The sequence below is a fragment of the Bos indicus genome, chromosome 10, assembly GCF_029378745.1.
Source record: "Bos indicus isolate NIAB-ARS_2022 breed Sahiwal x Tharparkar chromosome 10, NIAB-ARS_B.indTharparkar_mat_pri_1.0, whole genome shotgun sequence".
Lineage (NCBI taxonomy): Eukaryota > Metazoa > Chordata > Mammalia > Artiodactyla > Bovidae > Bos > Bos indicus.
Window position 1 is genome coordinate 62,845,349 of NC_091769.1, and position 19,762 is coordinate 62,865,110.

Below are 19,762 nucleotides of genomic sequence, written 5' to 3' on the forward strand. Positions count from 1 at the left end.
AGACCACAAAGGAAAATGCAAATATGTCTTATACCCTACTGGCATTTGACACTGCATTTGGTACTTCAGTTATTAATTTATTTCTGTAATAGTTTAACCCATATAAAGAAGCATGTCATTTCTACCATTTAAACTCTGTCAGTAAAATGATCATTATGTCTTTTTAACAAAAAATATTCTCTTCAGATTTATGAGTTGCATCTGGCAGAGAACAACTGTGTAATTTATACAGTTCATTACCACAATGGTAACAAGAATGAGAATCGGAGCAGCCCTTAGGATATTACAAAACAAATATGAAACTAGTCCTTGCTAGTGTTGGGCTCCACTTGGGGAAAAATACTTGGTGTTACATATGTATGTGGAACAGAGAAATCGAGTTTCCCTACCCTGCAGGAAGCGCACATCACAAATACGCTTTTATATGTTAAAGAAAACATTAATAAAAGGCCCAAATCTTTCTTCAAATATTTCCTTCTGTATCTCCATGCCTTTTAACTTGGGAAAAAAAAGATTTGAGCGGCAATGGTCTTAAGGCCTTATCTTTCTCTGTATACAGACCACATCCTCATGTGTCCCACATGACAGGGTCAGAATGGAGTTGGTTCAATTAATCCAAATACTTCCATGCAGGGTACTGATGATCAAAACTGAATCCACTGTGTTTTCCTCTACATCAGAAGCTCTACAAATCCATGTGACAAAATGGGGAATCACTAGACAGTACTATCAAATAAAACAGAAGAAAAATATCACAGTTAAAACCCTTGCACTAAGCTAAGTCAGGTCTTAGGTAATATAAAAATCAGTGTGGATATGCTTCTGGAATTCGGGCACATAGCATAAAATTGCAGAAAGGCTTTCAAAGGATGAGACAGGTAGACGAAGTAACGTTTATTAGTCCATGCATGCTCAGTTGCTTAGTTGTGTTTGACTCTTTGTGACCCCATGGACTATAGCCTGCCAGGCTCCTCTGTCCATGGGTTTTTCCAGGCAAGAATACTGGAGTGGGTTGCCATTTCCTCCCAGGGGATCTTCTGGATCCAGGGGTCGAACCTGCATCTCCTGCATTGGCAGGTAGATTCTTTACCTCTGAGCCATCAGGGAAGCCCTTTTATTAGAACATAATAGCAAAAACACGGAGTCTTTTATAGGGCTTCCCCCCCCGACCCTTCATTTATTATGGAACACCTACCAATAGCCAATACACACACAAAAATCTCCAGCAGAGAATGAGTGAGAGCAATTAGAACAAGTGTTTACTGGGCTGGAAAATTTGAAGGGAGACTTTGGATCTTTGGGTTATTCACTGAAGAAACGCCCCCAAAGTGCCCTTGCATTCTGTGAAAACTTGGAAGTGAAAGACAAGTTCCTTTACTATTCGAGTCCAGTGAAATAAATTCCTGTAGCATTTCAGGAGAAGGTGAGGGATGTCAAACTACAGCAGTACTGTTTCAAGAGGTTAAAGGGCTAAAGCGCAGCATAAGGAATTAACATTCCTTAGTGGGAGGGGGACTCCATTAGCCCATTAGCCTTGCAGGCCAACACAGAAGTTAAAGATAGAATTCATCCATTTTATTCAGATGTACTCTACCTATACCATAAAGCAATACTACCAACTTCCCAAGGGATGAGAAGGTTTAACACTGACTAATACTGTTGAGGGGTATCTCTCATACGTAGACATTTTTTTTTAAAACTGATGCCTGTGTATACGATGTCAGATTACAGCGTATAGTAATCTTTGTACTTAGAAAATTGGTCCGAGTAAGAATAAAGGACTAACACTTCATTTCAACCTCTTAAAAGATTCATTCATTGTTGTTTAATGCTTTATAGTCTCCTCTCTCTCATTCAGATGAGAGCAATAGGATCCAGCTCTGATTTTTATTTCAGGGTTTTCAAGTTCTATCACTTGCCTTGATCCAAAAAGAATACAGTAGATAGTAGGTGAATAAATGGGTAAAGAAACAAATTTAAAAATAAACTGAGGATACAGCATTTCAGACATTTACTCCAGGCTCTGATTTAACCAAGATTTATGGTAGGTAAAAACTGTATTCCATTAAAAGTTGTTTGATTTCATCATGCATGATCTCCAGAAGTAACTGAAAGCATAATGCATTTTAAAATTTTCAAAATGAATTACTTTTTTTATTACTTAGAATGTATGCAGTATTTTAACATTTCATATGTATTCCAAATTCTTCTCTTTATAGTTCCATGGCAGACACATATTTTTAATTCCCAGCAGGAATCAGAGCTACTGGTAAATAGTCACTACACACTGTATCTGTTAAGTGCACTTTCCTATTTAGTTTAGTTACTTTCTAAACAAATGTATTGAGTAACTTACAGTTTCATAATACTCTATGTGCCATGTGCCATTTGCTGCTTCAGACACTGGTTGCTCTCTAGGCCTTTACTGATTTTCCATTTAAAATTTAGTAAAGTTGTAAAAGTATGAAAGCAATCATTTTGTGAGCTTGTTTTGTTATATTATTATAGAAACTAGGTAGACTGTGAGTTTCTTGTTGGTCAGTTATGGACAAACACCTTTTTCCTGCTCCCAGTGATTGGTATTATTTTTAAATAGTCTTATTTGGTAGTCAAAGCAACATGAGAAATTGGAAACAGTAATGAGTAATGTCAAACACCATCGTTTTTAGAGAACTCCCATCCTCAATGCACAAATACTTGTCCTGGCAAAACAAGACTGTAAAAGAACAGAATGATAATTTGGTCACTAAATCCCTTAAGTTTGGGCAAAAATCCATACTCTAGTTTGTTTATTGCAGTGTGAGTATTTCATACACATCAAGACACAATGACGTATATAAAAAAATGAAGTATAATTTTTCACTTGAGGGAAGAAATTGATTCCTTTATCCTGTGGATTTGTAGTTGTTGTTTTTCTTTAGTTGTCATCTAAGGGTTAGATTGTAGTCATCTATGTTTCTTTGATGAAGACTAGAAATTTCATTAGACAAGGTCCCAGGTGAGCTATCAAGTATGGTATTAGATCTGTTTTGACTAAGAAAGCAAGAAGGCAGATTCAGAATGAGCATAAACATTCAAATAATTCTTATAACAAGAAAGCCTAGCTATGAGTGACCTTTTTTGTTGTTTTAAGAATACCTGAGAGGAGCTGGTGGTAAAGATCATTTATCAATGGAGTAAGTCTGAGTTCTAGGCCTCATGGCAACTATACGTTCCTTAAACATATAAAAATACTTATGAGAACCTCCATCTTTGGTCTCCTTCAACGTAGATGATGCCTGAGTGGTTCTCTGTTTTCTATCACTGAAAGCCAGGATTACATTTTCCCCAAGGACAGAGGTGTGACCCATCATTCTATAATATATGCAGTACAACATACCCGTTACAGTGACTCAGAGTCAGTCAGAAGGAACAGGAATTCATAGCTCTTGTTTTAGCAAAAGGCCAATCCTCACCTCTTATTTATGTCTTTGTTAAAGGCTCCTTTAGCCTGAGGGTCTTTTCTCCCCACTCTTACCAATTTCCTTTGAGAGCTGGCCTTCCGTTTCAACTGAGTTATTTTGATGATAATGTTTCCTTTAAGATGATTATTTGTTTAAAGTTCAAGCTAATAAAAGTAACTTATCCTATTAAAAATATTCTGGGGAGCAGAACAACATTTTAGGATGTTAATTGCTCATGTTACCAGTCATCCATGAAACATATGCCAAAAATGCTCTAAAAGGTTCCAAAATGTCTCCTGCAGCTATAAATCTTTTACAGGTACAATTATGTGGGAACAGAAATAAGAAAAAGTGCATCCAACATCTGGAGTCAGATGGTTTACTGAAGTAAAATTACAAAATTAAATTTAAATGAATTTAATTAAAAAGGGGCAAGGGACCCAATTTAATATGGCCATTTATCATGTCCTCATTGAAGTTTCTTCTAGCACCGGAAAAATACAATAAAGTTGGAATACAAAAGTCAGATAAAGCCTCTAATAGAGTGTGAAAAGATGACCAAAGAGACACAGTCAGGCAGAATATATTCTTTTCTCCCTGTTATTTTAACAACATGAAATACCCAATTGTTTTGAAAAGACAGTATCAATCAAGAAAACTGAGCTTGGAAACTAATCTGTTTCAATTGTCTCTTCTGTTTAGAGTTTCATTTCATGTATTTCATCACTTAAGGATGATGATTACTTGGTTTGGTTTTTAATTGAATAATACATGATTAAAGAATCTAACAATATGTAGCGAAACTAAAAAAAAAAAAAGTCCAGATAGCAAAGTGTTAATTTCAAATCACCTGCCCTTTTGTTTTCATTGTCTAAAAAAAAAAAAGGAAGAATCAAAATACTGATAAAAAAGGAAGAATCAAAACACTATAGTACTAAGTTCTAGCTGTTGGTTGATTAATTTCTGTCTTCTTAGTTCTCAAACATTCTTAGTCTTCTTAATTCTATGCTGTGCCTATGTGCTGAGGAAGACATATTAAGAAATAAAATTATGTCTTAAATGATCTATTTATAGCTATAGGAAAACAATAGAAAATTATTTAATTGAATTGATTGACAGATTCTAAAAAAAATAGTCAATGTTATTTGCCAAATTTTCACCCTGTGGTAGTGTGAATTGCTAGACTTTGGGTTTATGAAAATTTTAAACCATCAGCTGACACTCAGATTCTCATTATGTCATCTTTCCTTCTTCTTCATAAATATTTAATTTTGTCATACATGTTATTAGTACCTTTCCTTCAGATCCTCCTTACCTAAAAGAGAGACTCTTTAACATCTCCCTTTGCAACAATATAGCTAATCTAACATGGTACAAATTCACTAGTCAAGCAGGAAACAAAGACAAAAAAAAATGCTTAAGCAGAAAAAGGTGTAAACACTTGAGGGGGCCAGAAAAACATAAAACAGGAAAACAAACCAAGCATCTGAGTCCAAAATCAAGGAGCAAATGATAAAGCATCATCAATGCATATGTGTTGAGCACCTACTGATTATGTGAGATGCCTAGCACTTCCAAATACATTACAACTATTAACATGGTAACCCTGTAATAAGAAAGCAGAGGATAGTAGCACTCTTGTAACTTCCTTGACATTGTATAGCTGATAAGTTACAAAGTCAGAATTCAAATACCAGCCCTTTGATGCCACAACCTATGTTCTTCCCTTTATCAGACTGCCTCAGAAACTGCAGGTGGTGGGAACCATATTAAGGGAGATTGAGGAGAATAACAAGAAGATTGAATCTTGGAGTGGGACATGAGAAATAACTAACAGTACGGGTGTGAATGAATAATGAATGATTTTAACTGTTAAGAAAAGTTCATTCATCTAAATCATGTGTTCTTCACTGACTCACAGCATTTGCTTCCCATAAAAAGGACAAAAATATTACTCTTTAAAATCCTTGCAATATCTCTACATTGTAGGAAAAGAAGAGAAATAACAATTTTATAATTTGTAATAATCCCAATGGTACTGATGGTGTGTGTCACTAATTGTGATTCCATTCTATTTATATCTATTTCATATGTATATATTTTATTTTACAGAGAACCAAATAGCCACTCCTAAAACCACAAATCTAAAACAGCTTTGCTTTTCAAAGAGACTAAGCCTAAGGCTTTAGATTTAATTACAACTTGCATTTTAGTCCTATAGAGTGGCTGAATAACTATAGTCACTCCAAATACTGTATGACTATTACCATCCTTCCCAAAACAATGTTGATTTTAGAAGTGCCTTAGATGGAAAAAGTTGAGTCATTTATGATTCAGATGCAGTTCTCAAGTCAGTTTTGCAAAGACAGAAGGTCAGGATGAATAGAAGGTCACTAGAACTTGCAAAGCACATACCTTCACCAGGCTCAGAATGCAGAGTACCAAGGATGAGCAGAACTGGTAGGTGACCAGTATTTTAGAAGATGTACAGAACGAGAGAATGCTGTACTTCATTCACTGCATGAAGGAATGAAACAAGGTGGAAAAATGGGGACGTGAAAAAGGGTTTGGGCTTCCCGAGTAGTGCTAGTGGTAAAGAATTTGCCTGCCAATGCAGGAGATGCCAGAGATGTGAGTTTGATCCTTGGGTCAGGAAGAACCTCTAGAGAAGGGCACGACAACCCACTCCTGTATTCTTGCCTGGAGAATGCCATGGAGAGAGGAGCCTGGCTGGCTACAGTCCATAGGGTCGCAGGATCTGACAAAATTGAAGCAACTTAGCATGCATGCAACAAGAAAGGGTTATAAATAGGCATGTGGGAAAAAGTTGGAGCAAAGACCACAAAAGAACGCCATGAAAACGCAATAAGTTCCACAGTTAAGCTTGAATCTGACGGGCCAAATACTAAAATATTCTTCTGATAAAGGGAATTAAGGAGGTCTTCTGATTAAAGATGAATGAACATCTGGGTTCTACAATGATGAATTCAGAGGGAACTAGCCCATTGCACATAAGACCACCTCACTGAAGACCACTACTTGGCTCAAGTTAATAGAGTATCTGTGTGTTTTCTCTGAGTCGTACCACTCTATGAAGGACAACTGCTTCCTTAGCAACAGTCAGGTGGGAACCTCAGGAAAGGTCTTCATGTTCTTCAAAAGGTCTGTCTCATCACCCTTGAATCTTGTACTCAACACTTGCTTAGTGAAATCTTAGTGTCTGGATAATGATCACTCTCCCTAATACTACTCCTATTCGATTTTTAATCATTTTTGTATCCAATGAGATGGTCCTTTCATTAACCTGTGCTCTCACTTCCTGACTTCCTCTCTTCCAAAGATTTCATTAGCCATTCTTCCTAAACCACTCACTTCTACAGTCATACCCTTCACTTAATTGCTACCAATAACTGCTGCCCTTGCAAAACCTTAATTTCAAATATTCCTTTCCTTGATCATGGCCTCTCATCTTTCTTGTTCACTCCTTTGTTGTTGTTCAGCCACTCAGTCACATCCAACTTTTTGCAACCCCATGGACTGCAGCCTGCCAGGCTTCCCTGTCCTTCACCATCTCCTGGAGTTGGCTCAAACTCATGTCCATTGAATTGGTGATGCCATCCACCCATCTTATCCCCTGTTGTCTTCTTCTCCTCCTGCCTTCAATCTTTCCCTATTTGCAATATCAGGATCTTTTCCTCACTCCCTCATTCCAAATTCTACAATTCTACAACCCCCCAGGACCTAAAATCCACACTTTCAGTGTCCCTGAGATATCTCTCCCAATGATATATCCTCTCTTGCCTCCTTTCCAGCTCAAGTTCCAAGTTCCATCATTATAGTTACATCTTGGCTCCCTCTTTGCTTTAGTGAACTTTCCTGATGAAATCATAGCCCTCACAAAAGTCACTCAAGCAATCACTCAGTGCTTACACTCCTGCTGTGCCTGTTAGCTGGTAGATAATCAAAAAAGAACTTGCACAGGCTCTCATTATCACATCTGCCCACCTACCCACCTCTCTTCTTTTAGCATGGATGTGTTCTCCCTGCTCTTAAGTCAAGGCGAGCCTCTCCACTGAGGCTCAATACCTGATACTCTTCTCTGTTACTGGAATTACTGCAGCATGCTCCTAAATGATCTCCCCACCTTTGCCTTCCCTGCTGACCCCACGTATCATCTCTGCAGTCCACTCTCAACTTGGCAGCAAGAACGATTCCTCCACATTGTTGCTCTGATGTCATCTCCCATTACCTCTCCCTCTTTCATGCTGATCCAACCTCAGTGGCCTCCTTGCTGTTTTTCAAATATGCCAGGTACTCTCTTGTCTCAGAGCCTCTGCATTTACTGTTCTCACTGCCTAGAAAACTCTTCCCCCAGATATCAGCATGGTTTGCTATTTCATCTCCTTCAAGTCTTATTTCAAAAAGTCTACATAGAACACGCTGCTATATTTAAAATGGATAATCAACAACATCCTACTGTATAGCACAGGGAACTCTGTTCAATGTTATATGGCAGCCTGGAGGGGAGGGGAGTTTGGGGAAGAATGGATACATCTATATGTATGTCTGAGTCCCTTTGCTGTCCACCTGAAATTATCACATTTGCTAATCGGCTATACTTCAATATAAAATAAAAAGTTAAAAAAACTAATCTGTGCATGGCTACCTTAAGGAAGGTCTTCAATAAATATTATGCATGGGATCACAAAGAATTAGACATGACTTAGTAACTGAACAACATACAATAAAAAAGTCTACATTAAAAAAATGTTACTACATCTGTCTGCTTACAATTCAGACACCTACCAAAACCTTTTGTGACATTTCATACCTCCTTCTCTATTTCACTCATTCTCTTTAGCACTCATCTATTTATAAAGTACACATGGGAGTATAAAGTATATAAAAGCTGTATCTTTTAGATTTCTATCTTGCCTATCTCCTCTACTAGAAAGTGACCCATGAAGACAAGGAATTTTATCTGCTGGGTTCACTTGAGTATTCCCAGTACACAAAACAATGCCCAGTAAATACCTATTTGGTGATCAATAAGTATTTGCTCAATTAATAAGTCAACAAATAAATGGATAAATGAATGACTAGGGAAACAGAAAACAGAAAGTTATATTTTTTCACCTGGAAAATTAACATTTGGAGATGTCTATTTTTACTATGAGATCTCCTGTTTATGAAATCAGGATTTCAGTGGGATCCTAGGATATAGTAGTAGTTAAACTCAGCAGTGGCCACAGGACTGGAAAAGGTCAGTTTTCATTCCAATCCCAAAGAAAGGCAATGCTAAAGAATGCTCAAACTACCGCACAATTGCACTCATCTCACACGCTAGTAAGGTAATGCTCAAAATTCTCCAAGCCAGGCTTCAGCAGTATGTGAACTTCCTGATGTTCAAGCTGGTTTTAGAAAAGGAAGAGGAACCAGAGATCAAATTGCCAACATCCGCTGGATCATGGAAAAAGCAAGAGAGTTCCAGAAAAGCATCTATTTCTGCTTTATTGACTATGCCAAAGCCTTTGAATGTGTGGATCACAATAAACTGTGGAAAATTCTGAAAGAGATGGGAATACCAGACCACCTGATCTGCCTCTTAAGAAATTTGTATGCAGGTCAGGAAGCAACAGTTAGAACTGGACATGGAACCACAGACTGGTTCCAAATAGGAAAAGGAGTTTGTCAAGGCTGTATATTGTCACCCTGCTTATTTAACTTATATGCAGAGTACATCATTAGAAACGATGGACTGGAAGAAACACAAGCTGGAATCAAGCTGCCAGGAGAAATATCAATAACCTCAGATATGCAGATGACACCACCCTTATGGCAGAAAGTGAAGAGGAACTCAAAAGCCTCTTGATGAAAGTGAAAGTGGAGAGTGAAAAAGTTGGCTTAAAGCTCAACATTCAGAAAACAAAGATCATGGCATCCGGTCCCATCACTTCATGGGAAATAGATGGGGAAACAGTGGAAACAGTGGCTGACTTTATTTTTGGGGGGCTCCAAAATCACTGCAGATGGTGACTGCAGCCATGAAATTAAAAGACACTTACTCCTTGGAAGGAAAGTTATGACCAACCTAGATAGCATATTCAAAAGCAGAGACATTACTTTGCCAACAAAGGTCCGTCTAGTCAAGGCTATGGTTTTTCCCATGGTCATGTATGGATGTGAGAGTTGGACTGTGAATAAAGCTGAGTGCCGAAGAATTGATGCTTTTGAACTGTGGTGTTGGAGAAGACTCTTGAGAATCCCTTGGACTGCAGGGAGATCCAACCAGTCCATTCTGAAGGAGATCAGCCCTGGGATTGCTTTGGAAGGAATGATGCTGAAGCTGAAACTCCAGTACTTTGGCCACCTCATGCGAAGAGTTGACTCATTGGAAAAGACTCTGATGCTGGGAGGGATTGTGGGCAGGAAGAGAAGGGGACGACAGAGGATGAGATGGCTGGATGGCATCACTGACTCGATGGACATGAGTCTCAGTGAACTCCGGGAGTTGGTGATGGACAGGGAGGCCTGGCGTGCTGTGATTCATGGGGTTGCAGAGTCGGACACGACTGAGCGACTGATCTGATCTGATAATGGTGTCTTGACCATATACCAATACAGCTCATCGAGCAATACAAAACCCACTCAGAGTTAAAGTAAATCCTTGAACAATTCTAAAAGTATCATATTTAATCTTAGCAGTAATTGTCACTCCTTGAGGAAAGAGGTATTTTGTAGATCTTGCCCATACAGGTAATCTATGGATGTTTCACTTTTGATGATATCTACTGTCTACATGCTAAGACACTTCCCCTCTTCCTTTTCCTTCCCCCTTACTTCCCCTCCCCTCCCCCACAGAGCATATAAGTACATAGAATCTAAAAGCTGATGTACATGACCAAAACATGGGATGTCAGAGTGTGTCTTCTTGCTTGATATGAAGATGCAATCATAATATGCTTACAATGTTTCTCATCTCTCCTTGCACTCTACACTCCCCTCAAAATTTATATACTTAAGCTTTTAAAATATTTTTCAGGATCCTATTTGTGATTTACAACATATTTTTATAATGTATCTTTAGATAGTCAATTAGAATTTTTGCAGATGCTCGATAGGACATCAGAAAACATAGCATTAAAAACTATTTCTCCCCTTCTCCCTCAATTCATTAGAATCTTTCAGTGATACAAAGACCGCTTTTTATCAAAGGCTCTCAATCTACCCCAATTTTCCATAAGTCAGTGCTCTAACGACACTATGTCAGATGCAAACCTTGAAAATAAAAGGAGAAAATTCACTTTTGACTTTATTACACCAAGAATGTCTGAGTGATAGATGGGACCATTGTATATATGGTGGTTGTCTGGTTCCTATTGTTACTTATGGGTTATTTTGACCAGCTGCAAAGTTTAGTGGGTGACTGGAATAGAAAATATTTGCTATTTTCTGGAGCTTCAGCGAAATGCTAAGGAAAGCAGCTGAGAGTTTAGAGACTGTACTTGAATTTCTACCAATTTACATTGTTTCATGAACTCATTACTGGGAAGGGACCTAAGGAAACCTATTTGCTGATTATATCTCAACTCCATTTTGACTCTGGGGAGAAGCAGAGATAAATGATTGAAAAGAGAAATTACCTTTTAGTTGAGTACACTGGAAATAACAGTATCCAGTTTAGTCACATCTCAAGAAAATTAGTTCACTGAGTTGTTAGTAGGGTGGTCTGCTGCTGCTGCTACTGCTGCTGCTAAGTCGCGTCAGTCGTGTCCAACTCTGTGCGACCCCATAGATGGCAGCCCTCCAGGCTCCCCTGTCCCTGGGATTCTCCAGGCAACAACACTGGAGTGGGTTGCCATTTCCTTCTCCAATGCATGAAACTGAAAAGTGAAAGTGAAGTCACTAAGTCGTGTCTGACTCTTTGCAACCCCATGGACTGCAGCCTACCAGGCTCCTCCGTCCATGGGATTTTCCAGGCAAGAGTACTGGAGTGGGGTGCCATTGCCTTCTCCAAGTAGTATGGTCTACTGTGATGAATAAAAACTAATTTTCAGGCTAACTGGGTTAGTTATAAACACATGGAAATCTGCATAGTGGATCTTGAGATAACTTTTCCTATACTTAACTTCATTCCTATCTCAATTCTCTTTAGTTACTTTCTCAGATTAGTCACAGCATTTTGCGACCCAAAGAAAGTTGAAGCTAAGTTCTAACGTGAGGATGGAATGGACTGTACTCAGACTTAAAGAGACTGCTATTTTTGTTTTCTTTAGAGAATAAATTCATATGAATGAGGGTGTATTTAATCATCAGAGAAGGTACAGATGATGCTTCCATGTAGCTGGGGGGGTCTTGGAATCAGAAAAGAAAATGGTAGCACACATAGGTAAACATCTCCATAATGGTGAACTTTGGATGGTGTTCAAATTTTATCCATTAAAAAAAAAAACTAAAGGGATGATACTCTTGGTTAGTATTTCATATGTCAGCCAATTTCTCTGACCCACATCCATTATGTTAACGCTCTTTTCTAGCAGTCTGGATAAAAAATTTGGACCACTATGTTTAACGTCATCCATTATTCATAGTCCTTGATTGCTTTTAACATTAGTACATGAACTGGGAGCTCTGGAAGATTTTCTATAACGTGTAAATTGTTGGAATTTCCTGTTTATTATATAGGTAACATTTTCCAATAATGATAGCTTTATCCTTAAAGGACACGTGATCAACAGTTCTTTTCAGGGGCAAAGATGATGGTGTGTTCAAGCAAATTATGTTTTTTGACCCAAGACATTCCCCCCTCAGTTCATATTGATTGTCTACAGCGTTTGTAATGAAACAGAGTCAAAGAGTAAACTCAGGGCTATAGGGGTATATTTGTCTTAGAGATCAAACACTTAAAGCAGGATTTATGGAAGCAGAGGGCTGTGGGTCAATAGCTTAAAAAAAAAAAAAAAAAACCTGGATTGTAAACAAGTAAAGGACTTTCTGAGGTGTGAAGGAGAGGAGAAAGGAGACTGGAGGGGGTGGAGAGAGGAAGATAAGGGGAGGAAGATAAGCAGAGATAAGTAAAAAGTATACATCTGAAAAGAATTAGAGGGAAAGAGGTCTAAGAAAGGCTGATTCACCTCAAGGATCAACCCCAGAGACTCTTTCCTCCCCATCTTGCTGACAGGGATTATATTGTAAGCATTTCTTCCATTCTCTCCCATGCTCTCCTTTTGGAGTGATTCTAGGACACTGAAATTTAATATCAGTGCAGCATAAACACCAGAGACAGGTTCAGACACAAGGCAGACACAAGTTATTCAATGAACTCTTGCAGTTATCATAATTTAATAAGAAAAGCAAGCAGATTAGAGCTACTGTTAGCCTTTGTTCAATGTAAAGACACCTATGAAAATCCATGAAGATGCTTTTTTTATATATAACTTTCAAATCAGAAAGTGCTATTAATAAGGAATCAACTTTCTATTAAAAGCAATGTAAAATTCTGTGCAGTGATTCTTAGTTTCTCAATTTTCCTATTTAATATCCTTTCTTTGGATAAATCTACAGAGGAGTAAGTACAGTGACTATTAACCTCATTTTACAGATTAAAAATTAAGACTCAACAGTTAAGTGACTATTTAAGATCTCAGAGGCAAAAGAAAAAAAGTGCTAAATCAGCTATGGTGTCCACTGATTACTAAATCATGGTTCTTTCTACCATGCCACTCTGTGTCAGTGGATGTTTTCTCAAACAAGGCTATCTGGTCAACAAAGCATCCTCGTATTACAGAAGTGGCACAGGATTCAGTATCATCTGCTTCAAGGTTAGCTTCAAGAAAACCTTCCCATAACCAAAATGAAACAGATCAGTTTAACACAATCTATTGGGTTTCTCTGGTAGCAATTCACTCTTGATAACAAGAAGCACAATCTGATATACAGAACTCAGATGAAAGGATGACTTCTGTGGTCCAGACGTGAGTAATTACAAGTACCACTTGCATTGAGTTTATTGTTTCACTAAGACCAATCACATGCATGTTTCTCTTACTTTTTTTTTTTTTCTTTCTTTTCTCAAATTGCTTAGCTTTGAGGACTTTAAAGAGCCCTGTTCTAACTCTGGCCTTTCTGATATCGGAGATTTAATGACTCTCTAACTAAGATGTTATCTTGAATTCCATGTGTATATGAGAAACCATGACTTATGTATGGGAATTCGGGTTTGGCAGCAGTTTCTAGAAAGTACATCTAAATCATGAAATAAAGCACTAAATTCAAGTGCAAAGCAATTTAATTTTTAAGAGGAATGTGTTATTCAGATAAAAGAAACCATAATGGTACAATCATTTACTTTTATATGTATAAACGTGTGAAGCTGTATCGTCAGTTTCAGGTATCCGTTTAAGTAATGCATCTTCCATGCTATTTCACAATCATTCTTCCATTGTTCCATAAATAGATTATGCGAATACAAGCTGTTAAACTAAAAGTTGCTGTAATAATATAACTGAATAAAGCAACAGGGCAATTTGGGAGGAAGACACTTAGAAGACTAAACATGAGTGCTGAATTAGCAAAATACATCCTTTGAAAATTCACAGATTTAAGGTATCTAGTACTAAAAAATGGAAAATAAGTTGGTTATAAGTCAAACATTGTTCAGTGTACCATAGACCTGCTACAAAGTCACATGAAAATGGAGACCTGAATATTTGTGGAAAATATGCTAGAATGGTACCCCTCAGAGAGATAAGGGTGCTGAGTGCAGTCTCATCCCATGAAGACCTGACTCAACTTGAAGATGGTAATGGAATGAGTATTATTACTGAATTTAACCCATTCAATTCAACAAGTCAGGATCCAAAGAATCTACCTAGGCCTATATTGTCTTAACTTCAGTTAGCCACATCATGGTGTATTTTTTACTTTATATTGAAAATATGTCCAGAGACTCTGTTCTCTTCCATAAAAGATAGAATGCTTAATTATTACTTAAATCAATATTATATCTTGGTCTCAGATCTTAGACTCCTCTTTTCAAAACTATCTTCCAGTAACACAATTTGCTATCCATCTGCCAATATCTTCACCATTATGCCTCCCTTTTAAAGAAACATCATACGGTTGTGCCTTTGATACCAATAAGCACCTAGTGAACACCACACCATCGGCATCACGCAGTTCTCATTTTCCAGCAATCCTATAATTGACTACAGATTTGGTTCTTTTAAAAATCCAGTCTCTGCATCCATATTAAAGGCATGACTGTCCACTGATGTATTGAAAACAGGATTACTTTCCCTTTCTTTCTCTATGCATGCGTGCTAAGTTGCTCAGTTGTGTCTGACTCTTTGTGACCCCATGAACTGTAGCCCACCATGGGATTCTCTAGACAAGCATACTGGAGTGGGTAGCCATTTCCTTCTCCAGCGGATCTTCCCAACCTAGGGATTGAACCAGGGTCTCTGACATCTCCTGCAGAGACTGGCAGGTTCTTTACCACTAGCACCACCTGGAAAGCCCTTTTCTTTCTCCACATTCATCTTAAACACTGTATCCCTTTGTGCTCTGAGAATCAGATCTCTTTAGAATAGACAATTTCATTGTTCAAAAGGGAAATTGTTTATCCCACTTGGTCCAATTGTACAGAAGTTAAAAAAAAATCTGATATTACTTAGTTTCCATATTTTCACCAATACCAATGATACTATGCTCAAATTCACGGATTATATATTTCTCCTGTTTTTACTGTGATTTTGTAAAGTAACTGAATAGAGACCTATCTGGGTCAAAAAAACTTAACACCTAAACAAGTTTAATGTCATACCTAGTGCAAACAGCCAGGACCCAGTAACATTTAATGTCCTTCATTATTATATCTTTAAATCTTACCAGTGCAAGCAAATGTGAAAATCCTTAAACTGTTGGCCTCAGTGTTCCCATGTCAACTGGCATATGCTCAGGTTGGAGTTCCTGCCAAAAGTCAAAGGAAAACATTTATGAGACAGAGACTGATGGACAATTATTTTAATCCTGCATGTACAACACTCCCAGCAAGCTTGGTTTATGAACACCTGCTGCTGCTTTAATGATAAGACCTCTTCAACACAGCTGAATGCAGTGCACCAATAGATCTTTTTTCTTCTCTTTCTTTTTTCCTACCCTAACTAAGAGACTGATTATTGATCTCCACCTGGATATTCCTATTGAGGCCTGGCCATTCATGGATACAAGCAGGAAGAATAATGGCACACTGCATGGGTAGTTTTAATAAACTGCAATAGGGGCACGGTCTCTGTGGGGAAAAAAAAAAGAACCCATCCAATCTTAATGAAGCGTGTGCTTACATGACTAGAAAGTCTGCGGGCATTCTATAGGCCAAGCATCAGAGAGGACAGAGCACCTGGACTTCGACTGCGTGTCACGTCAGAGTGAGTTTAAGACCCCAAAGACACCCTATAGGCCTACTCAAGGGAAGCTTCCAAGTTCTCTCGATGGCCCTCAGAATAGAAGCTTTCAAGCCTGGAATGGACGGATCTGACTACACAACTGGAACAGAGGGCTCTGAACCCAGATGCAGCTGTACAGAACCATAGAGGATATTTCTCTCCTTTCTCAAGTCATTTCTCTGGAAGACCTGAGAATCCAAAACCTGAAGACAAGAGGGTGAAAAATAGCTGAAAAAAGAACTAATTAGTAAAGGTCACCTTCAGACCCACTTATTGAAAAAATCTTTTCTGTTTTAGCCAACCCCCTTCTTGTGTTATTTGGCTACAGCTGACATAAGTCAAGCACTGAATTTAGCAGAAGTATATGTAAAAGAAACAAGGCTGTGATATTTAAAAGGGGGAACTGGCTTTTTGGAAATCAGAAACAGCCATCAAAAAAGCAAGTGAGTAAGGCTTGTTTGGAGGGCAGATATAAACCCAAACTTTTTCCAGTTGTGTTGAGCTGCTTTATGCACAAATGAAGTTATTAAACCAAAAAAGTCAAAGGCATGCTTTCTAACACATATAATTATGTTTCTTTTTAACATCTGATTTCAACATCTACTTTGAGTAATAAAGTATAGCATAAAGGCTTTTGACCTGAAATCCAAGAACCCCCTTCCCTTAAATAGTTTGCAAATTTTATGTGTTTTGTGTGTAAAGTGTTTGCCCTCATCCCATCTCCCACTCCCAGAAGTCCACAGCTTTCATGGGATTTTTTAAGGTGAACTCTGACACATAACCAGTCCATTCTAAGGGAGATCAGTCCTGGGTGTTCTTTGGAAGGAATGATGCTAAAGTTGAAACTCCAGTACTTTGGCCACCTCATGCGAAGAGTTGTCTCATTGGAAAAGACTCTGATGCTGGGAGGGATTGAGGGCAGGAGGAGAAGGGAATGACAGAGGATGAGATGGCTGGATGGCATCACTGACTCGATGGACGTGAGTTTGAGTGAACTCCGAGAGTTGGTGATGGACAGGGAGGCCTGGCGTGCTGCAATTCATGGGGTTGCAAAGAGTGGGACACGACTGAGCGACTGAACTGACACATAAAAGGTGAAGAACCTTTGGGTTGGCAGTCTAAAGCTGTTGGTTCTAATCTTAGCTCAGCTTCTAACTGGTTTTGTGACCTTCAGCAAATGACCTCCCCTCTGCACACCTTAGTTTTCTCATCTGTGAAATGAGAAAGCTGAACTAGAGAAATCTGTTCTTCCAGGTTAACAAATCTAGGAAATACACATAAAACTAGGAGGATCAGACTGGAAGATATCTTGCCTTGTCCATTGGCTTAATCTCCTTACTTGTGGGGGAGAAAATGAAGCCCAGTGAGATTTTCATATTATACTTATGGTGAAGATCAAGGATGCACCAAGAATTTCTGACTCATACATCAATTCGCTCTTCATTCTAACACATACAATGTTTGTGAAGCTCTATTCTCAGATCACACTTTACTCATTGGCTGAGGAAGCATTTCAGGCAGGCTTTCCCTGTCTTGGCTGGGAGAGGGGTACAGAATGTCCTTGGGGGTTTTCTTGCAGATTTTCTCAGGGAGAGTACATATGCTCAGGTCTCCAGAGAATTAGGCTCTCACACTCACAGCTGTACAACAGGCAAGAAAAAGCTGTCTACAAAAAATAATCAGCATTTTCAAAAGTGCTCTGGGGTATCTTCAGAAAGTGTTCCAGGAAAATTGCTATTATAAAAAGATCACTAAGGTCTCTCCTCCTGGATCCTATTACACACTCAGACATTAATATTTTAGGTACATTGGTGATACTCATTTACTCATCTGAAGTTCAACAGTCGGCAAGCATGCCTGGCAACAAGAGACCAAGTCCTTGCTTTCATGCAGATTACTGTCCAGGAAGGAACTAAGGCCTCCTAGAAGGCCTGCTGCACTCCTGCCTGTGTCTACCAAGCAGCAGGGACAGGCATCGCCTCCCCAAGACAGGGGCTCATGCTTCCTTTGGGTTGCCCTTTTTCAAATTTATAAACACAGCTTAAGAGAATCTCTATTACTTCAGTGTGAACCCATTTATCCAAATATCTTTTGTTAAACTTAATAAAACATTAAACTTTGTATATCTTTCCTCATTCTGTCAATTCCTACTTGCTTATCAAAATCCTACTTATTCAAAAATCAGGGAAGCCTCTATTCAAAAATACCTAGATCAAATTTTCCCTTCTCAATCTCCCAATATGACTTTATTCCAGTTACTTAAGAATGTACAGAACAATCTCATTTATTCCTCTCTTAAAGCACTTGAATTATAGAAATTCTAGACCTTCATGAGTACACAGGAATTATAAACCATTGAGTTCCTTTTATCCACAAGGAAAGAGTGGTCTAGAAAGACAAAGTTGCCAAGTATGTTCATGAGTCATTACAAATCAAAGGGAAAAGAACAGGAGAGTACATTTTTGTTTAGCATTTGTTCAGTGCTATGTTCTTTGTAAGATATTTTAAGTACATTATTTCATCTAATTCTCAGAAATATATTGCTCAGTAGATATAGCACCATCCCCATTTACAGATGCAGTAAGCAAGTCACAGAGAGAATAATTTAAAGCAGGTTAAACAGCTGCAAGTGGTAGCTGACAGAGGTGGCTTTAATCTCAGCTCTGTCCCAGGATGCCAGACCATGCCAAAGACAGTTCTTGTCCCCCACGCCCTCCCCACCCTCTCCACTTCCACGTGGGGGAGGGGCTGAAAAGTGAAAGTACTGAAATTTACTAAGGAAGGGGATTAGTCAGCCCAAGTGATAAGCAGCTTGGTCAAGGGCCAGATCTACTGCTTACTTCTGAGATCCATTCTCCCTCCCCTACAACATGGCAATGAGGCTGGAGAAAGGCATGAGAACCATCACTGTTGGAAGGAAAGCCATGAAGACTGCCAGAATCTGCAAGTGTCTGAGCTTCTGACTGCTTATCAATCAGATGGGCTTTGGCAATCATGTTCAATTTCTGAGTTCCAGGAATGATAACAGCTCACTAGTTGTAAAATTAAAAAAAAAAAAAAAAAAGCAGGTTTCCACCTTGCATATCACTTTTAAAGGGAGGAGAGTATTTGCCAATCCTTATTTCCAAATACTATCAACTTTCTACACATAGGAGGTGTTGGGCAGTTTTTTACAAGAAAACGGGGGCAGGCATTAGGCTCCATGGGTGAATGCAGCTATTCTTCTGTGGATTAGCAATTCAAGTGGACTTTTCTCAAATATTATTGTGACTATGACAGACTAAATACATCTAAAATAATGATAATAATAACCAGCCTTTCTGGAAATTTGGGATTTTTCACTTTACAACCTATCTTTACGTGCACTGTTATTTAATTTCCACAAAAACTATATAAAGTGAATAGGACAGTCATTATTAGTCCAACTTTAGAAATAAGGAAGTTGAAGCTAAGTGAAGTAACGTATAATTAGTACATCAAGATGATGTGTAATCATGTAAAAACAACACAAGTTGTACTCATTGAGGGCTTGCTGGACGCCACATCATACATTGCAAAGATTGTATAAATCTGCTCCCTGAATTTTCATAACCACTTCATGACACAGGTATTACCATCTTCAGACAAAGGAGGAATCTAAGGATTACAGAGGACAAAATAACTTGCCTAAGGTCATTACAGATCAGATCAGTCGCTCAGTCGTGTCCGACTCTTTGCGACCCCATGAATCACAACACGCCAGGCCTCCCTGTCCATCACCAACTCCCGGAGTTCACTGAGACTCACGTCCATCGAGTCATAGAGCAAGTTAATAACAGAGCTAGGATTCAAATCTATGTTTAAGTCAAAGCCCAGAATCTCAACCAAAATCTG

At 38.5% G+C, this 19,762-nt stretch overlaps 1 protein-coding gene across 1 annotated transcript in view; it reads right to left on the minus strand.

Moving 5' to 3' along the window:
- The window catches only part of SEMA6D (semaphorin 6D), a 397,430-nt gene extending 382,025 nt beyond the window's left edge, over positions 1 to 15,405 (minus strand). Inside the window, exon 1 of the mRNA XM_070797603.1 lies at positions 15,333 to 15,405. The gene's annotated coding sequence lies outside the window, so the exon portion shown is untranslated. The remainder of the gene's footprint in view (positions 1 to 15,332) is intronic.
- Between the last annotated feature and the right edge of the window lie 4,357 nt (positions 15,406 to 19,762).